Source organism: Arvicola amphibius, chromosome 9 (genome assembly GCF_903992535.2).
Source record: "Arvicola amphibius chromosome 9, mArvAmp1.2, whole genome shotgun sequence".
NCBI classification, from domain to species: Eukaryota; Metazoa; Chordata; class Mammalia; order Rodentia; family Cricetidae; genus Arvicola; species Arvicola amphibius.
The window spans coordinates 38,342,921-38,357,744 of record NC_052055.2 but is presented as its reverse complement, the minus strand read 5'-3'; the positions used below and the strand labels follow the sequence as shown (position 1 = coordinate 38,357,744).

Genomic DNA, 14,824 nt, shown 5'->3' with positions numbered 1-14,824 from the left:
ATGGAGAAAAATGAAATTCACCCACCCAGGTAAAATCTTTTTAAAGGCTATAATTAGCCTCACCTCAATTCAGGTCAGATCTGCTGGGAAATGAGTCTGCTGCTGAGTGAGGAGGAGCATCTGTGGTTTCTGCAAGCTCTAAGTCTACCTTGGTGGAGAGGGGGAATGCCTGGAGAGCCCATGAGCTACAAGGCCTGCCTTCCACATCCACTCAGCACTGTCAGGAGTCCCAGTCTCCCATCTGAGCATCAGCAACAGATACCCTGTTGTGCCACGCGTGAGCACACGCCTGAGTGTCCAAGAGCTTCTCCTCGCCCTGGTCCACATGATCACAAAACCTTAAACCCTCACCTCACCAAAAATGTCACCACCACCCTGAGGCCCAGCCCACTCCAGCGGAACCTGGCTGTGCTCAGTGCGAAGGCCTGCATGCCTGTCTCCCACATTTGCTGGCCCATGATGCCAGACATGCAGAAGGGAACGGGAAAAGGCAACTGTGTGAGAACTGAGCAATGGAGAGCCTGGAATTACAGCCCCCAGGCTGCTCTGTGGCTCTGTCACCAGAACCCGCCCCACTACTGACACTTTACAGCGTGGCTTGAGCACCCGAGTGTCTGGCTAGAGGGAGGGTATAGAGAGGGCAGAGGACGGATGCTGAGTCACATCTGTCTTCCAGCCTGGAAAGGCCACACCAAGGAGAGCAAAGGACTGTTACAGACTGGTGGGGCACATGAAGGTGTCTGTGAAGACAGAGGCTTTCACCAGCTGGAACACTCTAGCAAGGGCTACCTACTACTGAAATAAAGAAGTTCCCTGAATTAGGGACACTGACCCTCTGGAGGTCAAAGGTCATGTCTTGGAGTCTCTGCCTTGGGGACCAGACTGTTCTGCCATTTTCCCTAAAGGACTCTGTCCTCAACTGCCTGCACATCGCTGCCCTCTATCACACCCGTGGTGCCACTTTGCTAGCAGGGTCTTTCTCCCAGCCTTTTAAACTGTGATGCTATCGGCCACTCAACACCTTCCTTCCCAGGGAGAGGAGCTCCAGGAGAGCAGGGACTATGGCCTTGAGGGCGGCAGGCAGCAAGTGTGTAGGGACTAGAATATAACTGTTGAACACGGATTCGGGGGCAGGGGACACAGCAGGGACAGAGAATGATGTGGATCTGGCCTGTGTCCTAATTTTTGAGCAGGCTTGTGCTAAGAAGGCCTCACACAGAGTCATTGCAAGGTGGTGTCCAGGCCACAGATGACATTCTGGCCATGTGTGAAAGAGAGATCATCTGGCCAGAGCATCCAGGCAGAACCTCTATGAGGCCACCATGACACAGGGGCTGGGCTCATGTTGCGGTGGGGTCTGTGGCTAACAGGAAAGAAGGAAGCCAGCTTGAGCAAACCCAGATCAAAAACAAGGAGCAGCCCACACAACATCCCCTCTGCTGTACCCCAGAGGATCAAGGGAGCTGAAGCTGAGCCAGAAGAAGTTTGAGAGTACAGAATCAGTGGGAAACAGGAAGGACGGTCGAGAGTAACGTTCAACCAGGTCCTTGCCAATGATCTATGCCAAACCCAGAAACCCACTCAGTAAACTTCCCCTCCCCAACACATTCCACACCTGCAGTCTTCACTAGAAAAAGACAGGGTCGCTGGTCCCTCTTCACACTGCCCTTCTTCAACCCTGAGCCCCAGAGTCAGATCACCTACACCTGACTCCAAGCTCTGCCAATTCTAGCTGTGTGTCAGAGGCAAATTATGCAACCTCTCCCTGCTTGGCACTAAGGGCACACGGTCACAGGCAAGTCAGAGGAGCTTCCAGGAAAGAACAAGATCCAAGTACCATGTGCTGCTGCCACTGCCACCGCCACCACGTCCTCCCATCACGGGGCAATAGGTGGGGTGTCACATTCCTATCAGTCTGAGCCCAGGCTGGCCTTACCTCTTGTCACTGGTTTTCTTCAAATTGTGTGTGTACATGTGTGTGTGTGTGTGTGCGTCTATAGACGGTATATACATGCTTGGTGTGTGTGTGTGTGTGCGTCTATAGACGGTATATACATGCTTGGTGTGTGTGTGTGTGTGCGTCTATAGACGGTATATACATGCTTGGTGTGTGTATGGTGTATGTGAGTTGTGTGTATATAGGGTATGTGTGGGTATATATGTGGTATCTATGGTGTATCTGTAGTATATGTATGTGTGTGTTGTGTGAATATGATGTGTGTGTGGTGTCTGTGTACATATTACATGTATACAGAGACCAGGAGGGTGTCAGGTATTCCTTTGAGGAAAGGTCTCTCTCTCTCTCTCTCTCTGAACCTAGAGTTCAAGTATTTGGGCTCGGGCTAGCAGCCAGCAGACCCCAGCAATCCTCCTGGTTCAGGTCCCTACCCCAGCACAGGGATTCCAATTGCACTTGAGATCATAGCCAGCTTAAGTGGGTGCTGGGATCCAAACTCAGGTCCTCATGGTTGTGCATGCGGCAAGCACTCTTAGCCACCAAGCCCCCCCTCCGGTCTCACTTCATGCCAACCTCCCACTTTTGAGTCAAGGGCTCACTGTAGCCCAAACTGGCTTAAACTCAGGTTGGCCCCCTGCCTCAGCCTGAGTGTTGGGTTTATAAGCATGAACCACAACACTCAGTCAGGTTTTTGTTCATTCATTTCAGATGTGAACCCTTCCAAGCTGTAACCGTGGAATGTGTGCTCAGGCAGCTGCCGTGCACAGGCCAGGCTGCTCGGCAACAGGTGGGCAGGCTCCTCTCTGGAATGTGACTATACACCCTGAGAGAAAGTTTTGTTCTTGTTTGTTTTATCCCCTGGAGGAGCGTCCATTTTTACATGCCTCCTCCCCTCTCCGCATAGGGGCTCCCGGCTCCTGAGTCCCCAGCCTGGGAATGCAGAGCCCTTGGGCCTCTGGGGGCTGCTCAGCTAGGTCAGCTCCAGTGGCTGCCTTTGGAGTGAAGCTGACCCACATCAGAGATAGGCGACAGCCACAGGCTGGCCCTTCTCCAGAGGGGATTAGAAGAAAGAGTGGCTGGCCAGCAGCTGCAGCTTTGCCTGGCTAGCCTTCTGAAAAGGTCACATGACTCACGACAGTCCAGGGGTCCACTTCTCCCACATGCCATCCCATCAACACCCCCAGACAGGCCACTAAAGGCTGAAGCAGAGAGGAAAACATACCCAGCTTGGCCCTGTTTGCCCAATGGGAGTGGGGGATGTTGAAGCAAAAGGCAACAGCAGAGGAATTCAAGTCCTTCAGCAGGGGATTATTTACAACTGCCCTGAATTCAGTGCTTTTGCTTTGGGTTCTTTGAGGTTTTGTTGTTGTTTTGTTTGCTTTTTAAAAAAATGTATGATTATGTGTGAATGCTTTGCCTGCATGTTATGTCTGTGTACCACATGCACGCCTAGTGCCTACAGAGACCAGTAGGAGGGAAATGAACCCCCTGGAACTGCTGGAGTTAGGAAGATTGTGAGCGCCACGTGGGTGCAGGGAGGGAACCTGGGTCCTCTGCAAGAGGGAAGTGCTCTAAACCACTCCAGCCCCAAATCCAGTAGGGTTTATTTGGTTTTGTTGCTGATTTCTCTAAGACAGGGTCTCACTATGTAGCTGTTTCAGATCTGCCTGCCTGTGCCTCCAGAGGGCTGGGGTTAAGTGCATGCACCATCACGCCCAGCAAATTCAGTGGTTTTGTTTTTTGTTTTCAATAGTACCAGGCTGAGTTCTGGCTGCTCAGTTCTCTTCCACACCAAGAACAAGTAGATCAATGTGCAGCCTCTAGGGCTAAACTTTGGAGCCTCTCTAAAATGACAGCTAGTTAATGTCCCATCTAGTGCTGAGCACATGACTGCAGAATCCTGAACCCCGACATTCCCACGGCCTTTTGGGAGCAGGCTGCCTAAACAAGGACCGATGCAGGTGCCTCTCAGTAGTCTCACCAGTCCAGGATCAGGAGGTGGCAAATCCCAATCAATCAACTCCATTCACAAACGTGTAGTAAGCAGGCAGCTCACACTGGCGCACACCCCCAGAGTGAGCATGAGGCTCAAGACAAAAGCAGAAGAGGCCCCAGTCCAGATGCCTATCCACACAGGAAGGCTACACAAACAGCATCAAATTCAGCCAGAGGAGACATCCACAGTGAAAAAGAACAAAGGACAGTTCTACAAAGCTGGATGGCCTCACTGACACATGGAGGGAGAAGCCAGGCACCAGGGACTTGCACCGCCATGCACCAGATGCTCAAACCAGGCAGGGTGAACCCCAGGTACTGAACTGTGAGCAGTTATTACAGCAGAGGAGGCCCAGGGAAGAATGGGATACCTGGGCCACAATGTAGAAAGTCCTATGTGATAGCTATGGGAAGGGCAGAGGGCAGTGCAGAGCAGACACTCATGAACACTGAACTGGTATCTGGGGCTGCTGTGGAGGGAAGGAGAGAAGCCAAGGAGCTGGATGGGCACAGGCACGGAGGTGGGGCACCAGGGACACCAGTAGAGCAAAAAGCAGCTTCTCAAGCAAGCATAACTTAAAGTGCCACTACAGGTCTGGGACACCCAGGGCTTTGGCTGCCCATGGGGAAAGCCCTGAAGGCTCCAGAGGAAGTGAGCTGAGCGAGGCCCTGGGTTTAAAGTGGCAAACTCCCCAATAGGGATCCAGAGGTCCTATTCACTAAGGAACTCCCACATTCCCCTTCTTAGACCCTTTTTGTGAAAACTAGGTGTGTATTTTACCGGATGAGGTCAGGTGCCTAAGTAAGGCTGGCCGCCCATGAAGCGGGTGGCCTGGCCTTCCTACACTGAGCCAGAGGTGAGTTCAATTAAGCCTGTCTGATTTTCTGCAAAGGATGTAACATTCACGTGTTTCAGCCATCGGAAGTACACGGGGAGCTAGGCTTGGTGGCATTCGGGAAGCTGAGGTAAGAAGATCGCTCAAAGGAGTTTTGGACCAGCTTTGGGCAAGTTCTCAAGCCCCTGTTCCTTGTGGGTGGAAGAAGGCACACAGGACATTCACCAAGCAAGGCCAGCACCAGCACACCCCAGCCCAGAGGCGCAGCTTCTTGTGGCTGCCCAGAGACCCTCTACACCCAGGAACGCCTCCTTTGTCTCACGCAGCGCCCTCCACTTGCTGTTTTCATTCAGAGGTTTACCTGTGACAGCCCCTGAGCCATCATCAGCTCTGCCGCGACTGCACAGTGTCCCATGTTTGGACAGGCCATAATTTCTTTGTGTCTCCCTGTAAATAGACACTGAGGTCGAGTCCAGAAGTGACAGCAATGCCCAGCCGTGTAAACCGATCACTCCGCTCATATGGTAACACCGCTGTAGGCTAATTCTTCATGTGGTTTCTGGCGGTTCAGAAATGTACCTTCAGATAGAGGGGGAGTCCACTTAAGCTGTTCACCCAGGGAACGAATCTTGGTATTGAAAATGATACTTGAGGTGGTGGGGGAAAACGGACAGAGAAAGTCCTGAGTTTTCAACAAGCAGAGCTCTGAGTGATAGTACTGCATTAGATCAGACCCACCCTGCTCAATGTTCTACCCATGAACTAGTTTCCTCACTTACACAAAAGAGGGGAGACCCAGGGCTGGGGTGCAGCTCAGTGGTAGAGCCCCTGCCTAGCAATGCACAAGCTCTAGGGTCTACCCCAGCACTGCCAAAAAGGAAGAATGAAAAGACTAGACCTAGACAGTCATCCCTTCCCACCTCCAGCTCTGATGTCCTGCTGGACAGAAATGGGTCACCGAGTCATCCAGTTCTAACTGATGCCTCTGAATGAAGGTACTGGCATGCAGGAGAGTGCCAGGTGGGTGGGACAGAGAGCCGAAGTCTAGCTTTCCCAAGTGAGAGAAAAGCCCCTCTCATCAGCCCTTCTGCCGAAGTTATGGGGACATCACAGACACCCACATGACATCCACCCTCCCTACTCCTGAGCCATCACTGTTACATAACTCACGTGCCCAACAGCCACCCCACCTAAGCATTGCTCTCCAGTCAGTCAGTCTTGGAGGATGGGGGTAGTCTCAGGCATGAATCCAAGTGTCCTCCCCGAGAATGAGGGCAACTGAGGACATGCAACCAGCAGGATGGGGCTTCCTCCTCTTCCCCAAATCAGGCACAGCTACTAGAAAAAGTGTGGATCTATCCCCAGTTGAGTGGGAGAGCCAGAGAGAGCCAGGTGGTCCACCTGTCTCCACACAGAGACCCTAACCCCACAGAGACATGCAGAACTACAAAACACCAAGGCCCCCAACTCCACTAGGGTGCTTCATAAAGCAAAGACTCAGTTGAGGCAAATCCCAATTGTCACATGCCTGCTCCTTTGAAGCACACTGTAACACTCATGTGTCATGCAATGCCTTTCTGGAGGTGAGACAGAACCCCAAACTCACTTCAAGGCTCACTTGACCTCCGGGCTATGTCACCTGCTTGTGTCCCAGGTCTCTGTGTGTTCCACATGGCCCCACTGTCTGAAGGACCTCCCTTCTTCTCCAAGAGCCATGATCCCCCATCTACACTTTCGACTCAACTGCCCGTCAGCCCACCCCAAGCAGAGCACACTGCTGCTGCCTCCTGGGTCCTCACAGATCAACCAGGACCTTCATAATACACTTTCCATCTCTGGCAACCTGGTATGCCAGGCTTTCCCCAGACGCTGCAAGCTATCTGGGGGAGAGCAACATTGGTGGACACTCAGGTCAGGTCAGGAAGAGCCAGAAAGCCTGGGGCTCCCCTCTAGGACCATAGGCAATTCACCCTGAGTCTCAGTTTCTCCATCCACAGAATAAAAATATTTATTCCCAGGGCCGAGGCCACTGGGAAGCATCATTTGCAAAGTCCTACACAGATCATATTAAGGATGGAATTACGGTAATAAATACATGCCAATATTAACAATATAAAGATGATCACACACACTGCCAGCAACCATCACTGTGCTGAGGGTGCTGCTGGGATCCCCACTTACTGCTCATAGGAGATAAACAGAGATGCAAACCAGAGGCTACAGCAGCTACAGCAGGGCCTTCAGAGCTTTTCTATAAATGACCCATGTGCCTTAGAGAACAGCTGCGCCCTGCAGAGTGAAAGGCCTCAGCCATTTGCCAGAGGACAGGGTGCAGTTTGCCCATAGGGGTTTACCAGGAGAAAAATACAGGTGCCAGATGTACCTCAGGGTGGGGAAGCCGTCTGATCTGAAAATCCCTTTCAGAATGACAAATGCAATTACCTTAGAGGGGAGAGGAAGAGAAGAGAATAGCCATATTGGAATAGGCCATGACACCCATGTAAAGGGCTTGCTAGTCTCAGCAAGAGAAACAGTCTTCACAAGATCATTGTTCAGACTTGAGGTTGGAACAGAAACAATAGGTGTATGTACACCCTTCTTCACAATCATGTGACCTATCAACCCTCCAAACTGTGGCCCTCATCCTGTTGACCAGGCTTTCTGACTGGTAACCCACCTGGCACAAGGAGGTGGGCAGAGGGCTAAGAAGCCCACTATAAAGGGAAGTTAGGAACAGCAAGTGTCCTAAGGTCACTCTAGTTTCCAGCTCTGAGGATGCCCTGCTCTGAGGATGCCCTGCTCTGAGGATGCCCTGCCCATCATTCACGCCACAGTACTGGCCAGGATGGAGGCTGGAGACCTCATCTTTCCCACAGAACTTCAAGCAAAGTACCAGAACCATCACTCTCTCTACCTGTAGCCAACTTTATAACAACCTAGGCAAATGTCTGTGACCCCACACTCAGTAAACAGTGAGGTAGTGTAAGCTCCTACCTAGAATATATCAAACTCAATGGCAATCCCTTCTTTTATGGGGAAGTGTGGAGGGGTTAAATAGGGTCTTGTGTGGCCCAGGGTGGCTTTAATCAACAGGAACCACCCCACCAGCACCAGTGGGCACTGGACCACACTGCAGACCTTGTCACTATGTCAGTGGTCACCTCTTTGTGTGTGGCTTTCTTTAACACACACGAGAGCTGGAAGTGACGCGGGTCAGGCACAAAGGCTTTCTGGGTGGGATCTTCCCCCTCCGGTTTCCACCCCAGAGAAGGAAAAGGGGGTGTCTGCTGGGCTTCCTGCCTTCTCACAAGCCCGAGACCTCCCTCATCCCCTATAGGAGGATACTGGGCACTGCTAGCCCCAGTGATGCAACCTCAGTCCCAACAGACAGGCCTGTTCTGGAGCTGGGCATGGTGGTACATACCGGCACTCAGAAGAAGACCAGGAGCTACAGGGCTCCCAGGCTACATGGCACCTTATCTCAAACAAACAAACAAACAAGTCAGACATGGTGGGTGGTATACACCTTTAATACCAGCACTTCAGAGGCAGAGACAGGTAGATCTCTGTGAGTCTGAGGCCAACCTCGTCAATGTAGAGAGTCCTAGGCCAGCCAGGAATATACAGGGACACCCTGTCTAAAATAAATAAATAAAATTATTAAATAAATAAATAAAATAAATTGCTGGACATAGTGGCACATGCCTTTAGTCCCATAATCTGAAGGCAAAGGCAGATGGATCTCTGTGAGTTCAAGTCCAGCCCGGTCTACATAATGAGTTTCAGGGACAGTCAGGGCTATGCAAAGAGACCCCTGTCACAAAAAGCAAAACAAACAAACAAAACCTAAGTAAATCAAGGAAACACACAGGATGTCCTGATCACCATGGAGGACAATCCTGAAGAACAGAGCCATTAACCCACTGCTCCATTTGCTCCCTCAAAACCACCTCAGCACCTCCTCAGTGCAGGCTTCGTGCCGGACAGGACACCCTGCTAAATGCAGGCAGAAGAAGCCCCTAGACGCTGCATGCCAGCTGGCTATGCTACTCTCGGGCAGCAGCTAGGGATGTGAGCACCTGTGCCTGAGCGCTCAGGCCAAGTCCAGTCCGGAATGCCCTCCGCACGGCTCTAAGAAGCAGAGTTCCAGCGGTGGCTGCTACCAACACTGCCAGCTGGACCTGCAGAGGACCCGGTTCAGTTCCCAGCACCCTCATGGCAGCTCACAATTATCTGTAACTCCAGTTCCCAGGGATCCAATGCCTGTTTCTGACCTCCCTAGGAACGTGGTACACAGGCAGGCAAACACTCATCCATTCAAAATAAAAATCAATAAATCCTAAAAAATAAAACAAACAAAGAAACGCTGCCAGTGACTTCTCAGTGTGTGTTGGGCAAGGCATATATCCCACACTCCATACAGCAGAAACAGTACAGGAGGAATCAGGAGAAAACCTAAAACTGGGCGGGCGGGGGGGGGGCACTCAGATCCCTCCATGATGCTCCCAACTCTGTCTTCCTGTTCTGGCCTCTGAGAAGCAGAAATCACCTTCAATGAACATGCATGACAGTCCTGCTAGGTACTGTTGTAAGGCTATGCCGATTTGTAGGGCCACAGGATTGGTTTTGTGACACTGATTCAGATCACTGTATAAGCTGCCCCCTCTGCCTGAAGCTTACTTTCTCCACCTTTCCACACGGTGACATCATAACTGTCACCTCCTCAGAAAAACATCTGCCCAGGCAAGACTATACCCTCAAAGCATCCAGGACGATTGTAACTGCCCTGTAGCTGGTGTCTCTTCCCCTAGCTGACACGCAGGATGCCTGAAGAAATTCAATGGCCTGCAAGGAAACAGCAAAAGCTCAGCCGGTAAAGCACATAAGCCTGAGGACCTGAGTTCGATCCCCAGCACCTACATAAAACACTTGTTATTCTAGACGGGAGAAGCAGGGACAGGCAAGTCCCTGGGGCTCCCTGCCAGCCTGCCAACCTGATCGGAGAGCCCCAGGTCCTAGAGAGAGACCTTGTGGTAAAAAATAAGGTGGTGAGAAACAACACCCAAGGCTGACCTCTAGCGTGTACAAGCTGTGCACTAAGGGAAACACTGGGTCACAACAGCCCTATAATCGCTATGCTATCAGCATTTGTATTCTAACAGATGAGACAAACTGCAGCTCCTGTCCTTCCCCAGGCTGGCCTTGAACTCATTCTCCTGCCTCAACCTCCCAAGTAGTGGGATTACATGATGTGCGGCAATACCACAACCTTAACTATTTATCTATTTGTTGCTTTATAGCTTGGAACAATTATCTCAATAAAACAAAGTCTCACTATGCAGGCTGGCTGTCCTGGAACTTGCTATGTAGACCAGGCTGGCCTAGAACTCACAGAGATCCATCTACTCTGCCCCTGCCTCCAGAGTGTTGGTATTAAAGGCATGTGCCACCATGCCTGACTACCTTAATTTAAAAAAAACATGAATTACAACTGGTAAGCAACCTGCCCAAGGACACGATGTTAACAAAAGCATGGATTTGACCTGCAACTCCTCACTCTCTTTCCAGGTCACCAGAAGGCTCAGCTCATTAGCTCCCTCTCTCCTGCTCTCACTAACCATTTTCAAACCTTTTATGAAGTCTCTAATTTTAAACTTTAGTTTTTCCATTACTATTATTATTTGTGTGTGTGTGTGTGTGTGTGTGTGTGTGTATGTGTGTGTGAATGTGCACACAGGAATGCCACAGCGCACATGCGGATGTCAGAAGACATCAGGAGCTGGTTCTCTCCTTCCACCACAAGCTCTGGGGATCAAAGACGGGTCACCAGTCTTGCGCAGCAAGTGCTTTTCCCACTGAGCCACCTCGCTGGCCCAGATTCCTGACCGCTCAACTGCCCATGCTAGGGCACTCAACTTGGTATTCTCCCCCAACTCTCATGCCACGTCCTACAGCCCACAGCCCCCGCCTCCTCACACAGCTGTGCTTCAGCAGTATTCTGCAAAGACCCTCCAGTGGGGCACGCATATTCTCACAGCCTCTGTCCAGAGAAGGGATGCGTCTAATTCCTCACACTCTGGTAGGACTGGCCAGTCACTGTATCAAAAGCCAGCCAGCCAGGTCCCTAGCAAAGAAGAGCAGGCAAGTCTTCACGGAGCTCACAGTTACACCCAGCTTGCCTGGCTCCATTACCAGCTCTATCCGCTGTTCCTGAGTGCTCAGAGCACAGATGGTGGATAACAGACCCTAAGTCCCAAGGATATTTGAAAGCTGGGATGTGAGAAGCTATGACCCCAAGAGCCCTGGAGAATCAGGAGTTCGGTCCTTAGGAAAACAAGTTCGGGGTTGGTTCAGCAGGTAAAGTACCTCCTGTCATGTGCGGTACTACAAACACTGGGCAGATGGCGCGTGCCTGTAATTCTAGGCATTTGGGAGGATCAAAAGTTCAAGGTCATCCTCAGCCACATAGTGAATTGAAGTTCTGCCTGGAATACATGAAACCCTGCTCAAATAACAAACCAACCAACCAACCAACCAACAGGTTTTTCTTCAGTGAACCCAAATGACAGAAAGCAGAAGAGGCCAGCAGGAGAGCAGGTAACCGTTCCAAGGGAGGGTCCAGAGGCCTGACCTGGGGCACAGTAACCTTTGGCCCAGAAGATGTAAAAGAAAACCAGATGCAGAGACTAAAGGGAAACCAGGGACCAAAGGGGCAGCAAACAGGAAGGAGGCAGGTCATCTTGGAGTCATTTGCCAGAATGAAGGAAGCAAGACGCAGAGTGATGATACCAGCCTCGGAACACAGGGCTGTGCCTGTCACTTCCTCTCAGACTTTCAAAGGCTCTTTGTTGACCACACCAGGACCAAATCAAAACCCTCTGAGAGGGGAGACATGCCAAGCCTCCATGTTTGCTTGGGGCTCCTGCTACTTAGAAGCCTCCTCTTCCTCCTCAGTACCAAATCCCTAGTCCTTTGGGATCAGCAAGGCATCACAGCACACTCCATGGCAGAGGGGAAGAGCAAGACAGAGATGGGACCGACTCACCTGTGATCTGAAAGGTGAGCCCACCTCACCTGATGGTGGAGATAGAAAGATAACTCATGAAAGCATTCTGAACTGTGCCTGGCCCACAGCAAGTGCTCAAGAAACAAGCTGTTGTTCCTATTGTCCTTTGGGCCCCTTCATCGCCCTCCTCCTACCACAGGTAGAGCACTGTCTCAAATGTATTAGTTACACGCTGGGCTACCTCAGCCAACCCAGGACTCTGGCCTCACTTCCCTGACAGCCAGCAAATTCAGGGCACACACAAGACACTCAGTATTTGCTGCCCCCAAAGCCTCGGCCAAGGTCCTGGGGCAGACCCCATATAGAACTCTGCGAGCCCAGATCCAGGCCTCCTAGCCTCACACCAAATCCCCAGTCTCATTTGCTGCTACTCCGTCTTCAAAACAATAAAGGGCTGTACCCTGCCTTGCCTAGCAGTTTCTACTCCAGGGAGCGTACAGAGAGAAATGAGCACAGCAGGGACTGGAAATAGCACCGAGCCCCTCTTGGGGAGAGGACTGGGCAGGCCGGCCGGCAAACAGGAGCAAAACCTCGAAGATAGAATGTGAGAGAGATTAGGACATGAGGACGGGGCTCAGGCACTGAGCCCCAATTCAGTGAGAGAGAGAGAGAGAGAGAGAGAGAGAGAGAGAGAGAGAGAGAATGGGAGAAAGCAATCCCTAGACAGGATTCCAGGTCCACAGAACTAGGACAAGCTGGTCACTCACATCCTTCCCATCTAGAACCCCTTCTACTCCTTCCTAGTTCAACCCCACTGCCCTGGGAGCAAGTGACAATCCGTTCTGCAGAACTGCACAAGGGCACCCAGGCCAGCCCCTAGACAATACTTAGATTCTCTCCACCCACACTGGCCAGTGGGGTTGCCATCTATGTCCACTTTCCTCGCAGATGGGGAGCCCCTAGAGGCAGGTAACAGGTCCGGTCCCTCCGTGTTCTACTCCAGGGACATCAAGGAGAAACTGGACATAGCAGGGACTAGAGATAGCCTGACACACAGTAGATGCTCGTAAGTTAAGGCAACCTGGCAAGACACAGTTCCTGACTCAAGGATGATGGGTTCCACCAGTCCATTTGTATCACGCTGACAAGTGAGTCACTAATGCCCCCCCACCTGCTGCCTCAGTTTCCTCATACACAACAATACATTACTCACACGGAAAATATACATGAAAAACAAAAAGCCCTTGAGGAATGTCAGTGGCCCAGCTTGGGCTCAACTGTCCTTTTCTGCTGAAGTCTTTTTCCCTGGCCTGTTCCTACCCCCCCCCACACACACACACACAGCTCTAAACCCACCTCTGCCTTTGTCTTGCGTTTCTGGAATCCCTGGAGTTACTCATTTCCAAGTCAAACTCTGCCCAGCCACCTCAGAGTTACCAGATGCCTGGATCATCCAATCTGTGTCCTGGTGAACACCACCATTCCCTTCCAACTCTGGCACAACACAGAACTCTCAAGATGTTCAGATGTGCAAAGAGCCCAAGGGCCCACTATGTCGACATGGGAAGGGATGCTGCGAACAGCCTGTCAAGAAAGCCAGACCTCAGGAGGTAGTGGTGGTGCACACCTTTAATCCCGGGGCACACCTTTAATTCCAGGTCTCCCAGTTTGAGGCCAGCCTGGTCTACAGAGTGAGTTCCAGGACAGCCAGGGCTACACAGAGAAACCATGTCTTGAAAAACAAAACAAACAAAAAGAAAAGAAAAAAAGGAAAGCCGGACCTCTAAGACCTGCACCTTCACTGATGCTGCTGCTACTGCACTGTGTGTTTGTGTGTGTGTGTGTGTGTGTGTGTGTGTGTGTGTGTGTGTGTGTGTTGGCTGAGTCTGCAAGCATTAGCCTTCAGGGCACAGATTGCTACTTCTCTCCTTACATACAGCACCTGGCAGCCAGATGAATAATGCATGGCCCTTCACCTTACACACAGGTATCAGGCAGGCAGACACCTGCTTTGCCCCACCACAGCCTGCAAGAGAGGGAAGGATGAGATAACCGGTCTCATACAGTCCCTCAGAAAAGCTACAGACTAGAAATCCAGGCCCATTCCCCAGACTCTTGCCTTGCCACTGCCTGGAGCCCCTTAGCGCTGGGTCTTATTCAAGCAAAGTGTCCAAGGGCGTGCCCAGGAAAATACAGGCACAACACACAGGTCGGATGCACACTCTCAAACCAATCTCTAGGGTTCCTTTGAACACCGACATCCTGGGGTCCCCGGATTCCTATCTGTTCCCATCCAAATCTACTTGACCTGTGGGCAAGGCTCTCACATGCCCAGTGTACGCTTGTACAGCTCCGAGGGCCGACCACCTGGCCAAGTTAAGGCCACTGCACAGGGGACGGACGCCTCGACGTGCTTTTCGGCCGTGCCAGGCTGGATGCTGCACACCCACCGCGGTGCCTACAGTCCCACCGGTAAGAGGCTGGGCCCCGCGCCGCCCATCCCTGCTCCCCCATGGGCAGGTCCGGTTACTCTCAGGGCCCCGCCACGCTGGCGGAGCGGGCACACCCACGGGCCGCGCGGGGGCCTGTGAGTCCCTTCCTCCCCGCGGGGAGCCCCCAAGAAGGGGCTCTCCCCAAGGAGCAGCCCTGGCCGTGTCCCCGCTCATCTCGCGCATCCCGCCGCCCGGGTACCTCAAGAGCCCATAGCGCTGGCGACTGCGGGCGGAGCAGGCGGCGCCGCAGCCCGGTACCTTCGTCGCCACTGGCGCGTCCTGAGCCCTGCCGAGTGCCGCCTGGACGCGCCTGCGCGCTGGCAGCGCCGCTGGCGGGGGCGGGGCCGGAGCGCGCGACTGAGGTCACTCGCCGAGCCTTAAAGGGGACGCGCGCGCTGCGAAGCCCCAAGACCGAATCTTGGGCTCTGTCCTTTCGCAACTCGCAGACGTTCTGGGAGAGACCTAAGGCCCAGATTTCCGAGTCCCACCCATCACGGTCCTGGGATGCACAGACTGACCCTCTGGGTACAGACTCTGC

At 52.3% G+C, this 14,824-nt stretch overlaps 1 protein-coding gene across 1 annotated transcript in view; it reads right to left on the bottom strand.

Annotated features, from left to right (window-relative positions):
* The window catches only part of Tmem184b (transmembrane protein 184B), a 43,730-nt gene extending 29,128 nt beyond the window's left edge, over positions 1–14,602 (bottom strand). Inside the window, exon 1 of the mRNA XM_038342530.2 lies at positions 14,486–14,602. The gene's annotated coding sequence lies outside the window, so the exon portion shown is untranslated. The remainder of the gene's footprint in view (positions 1–14,485) is intronic.
* Positions 14,603–14,824: the final 222 nt, after the last annotated feature.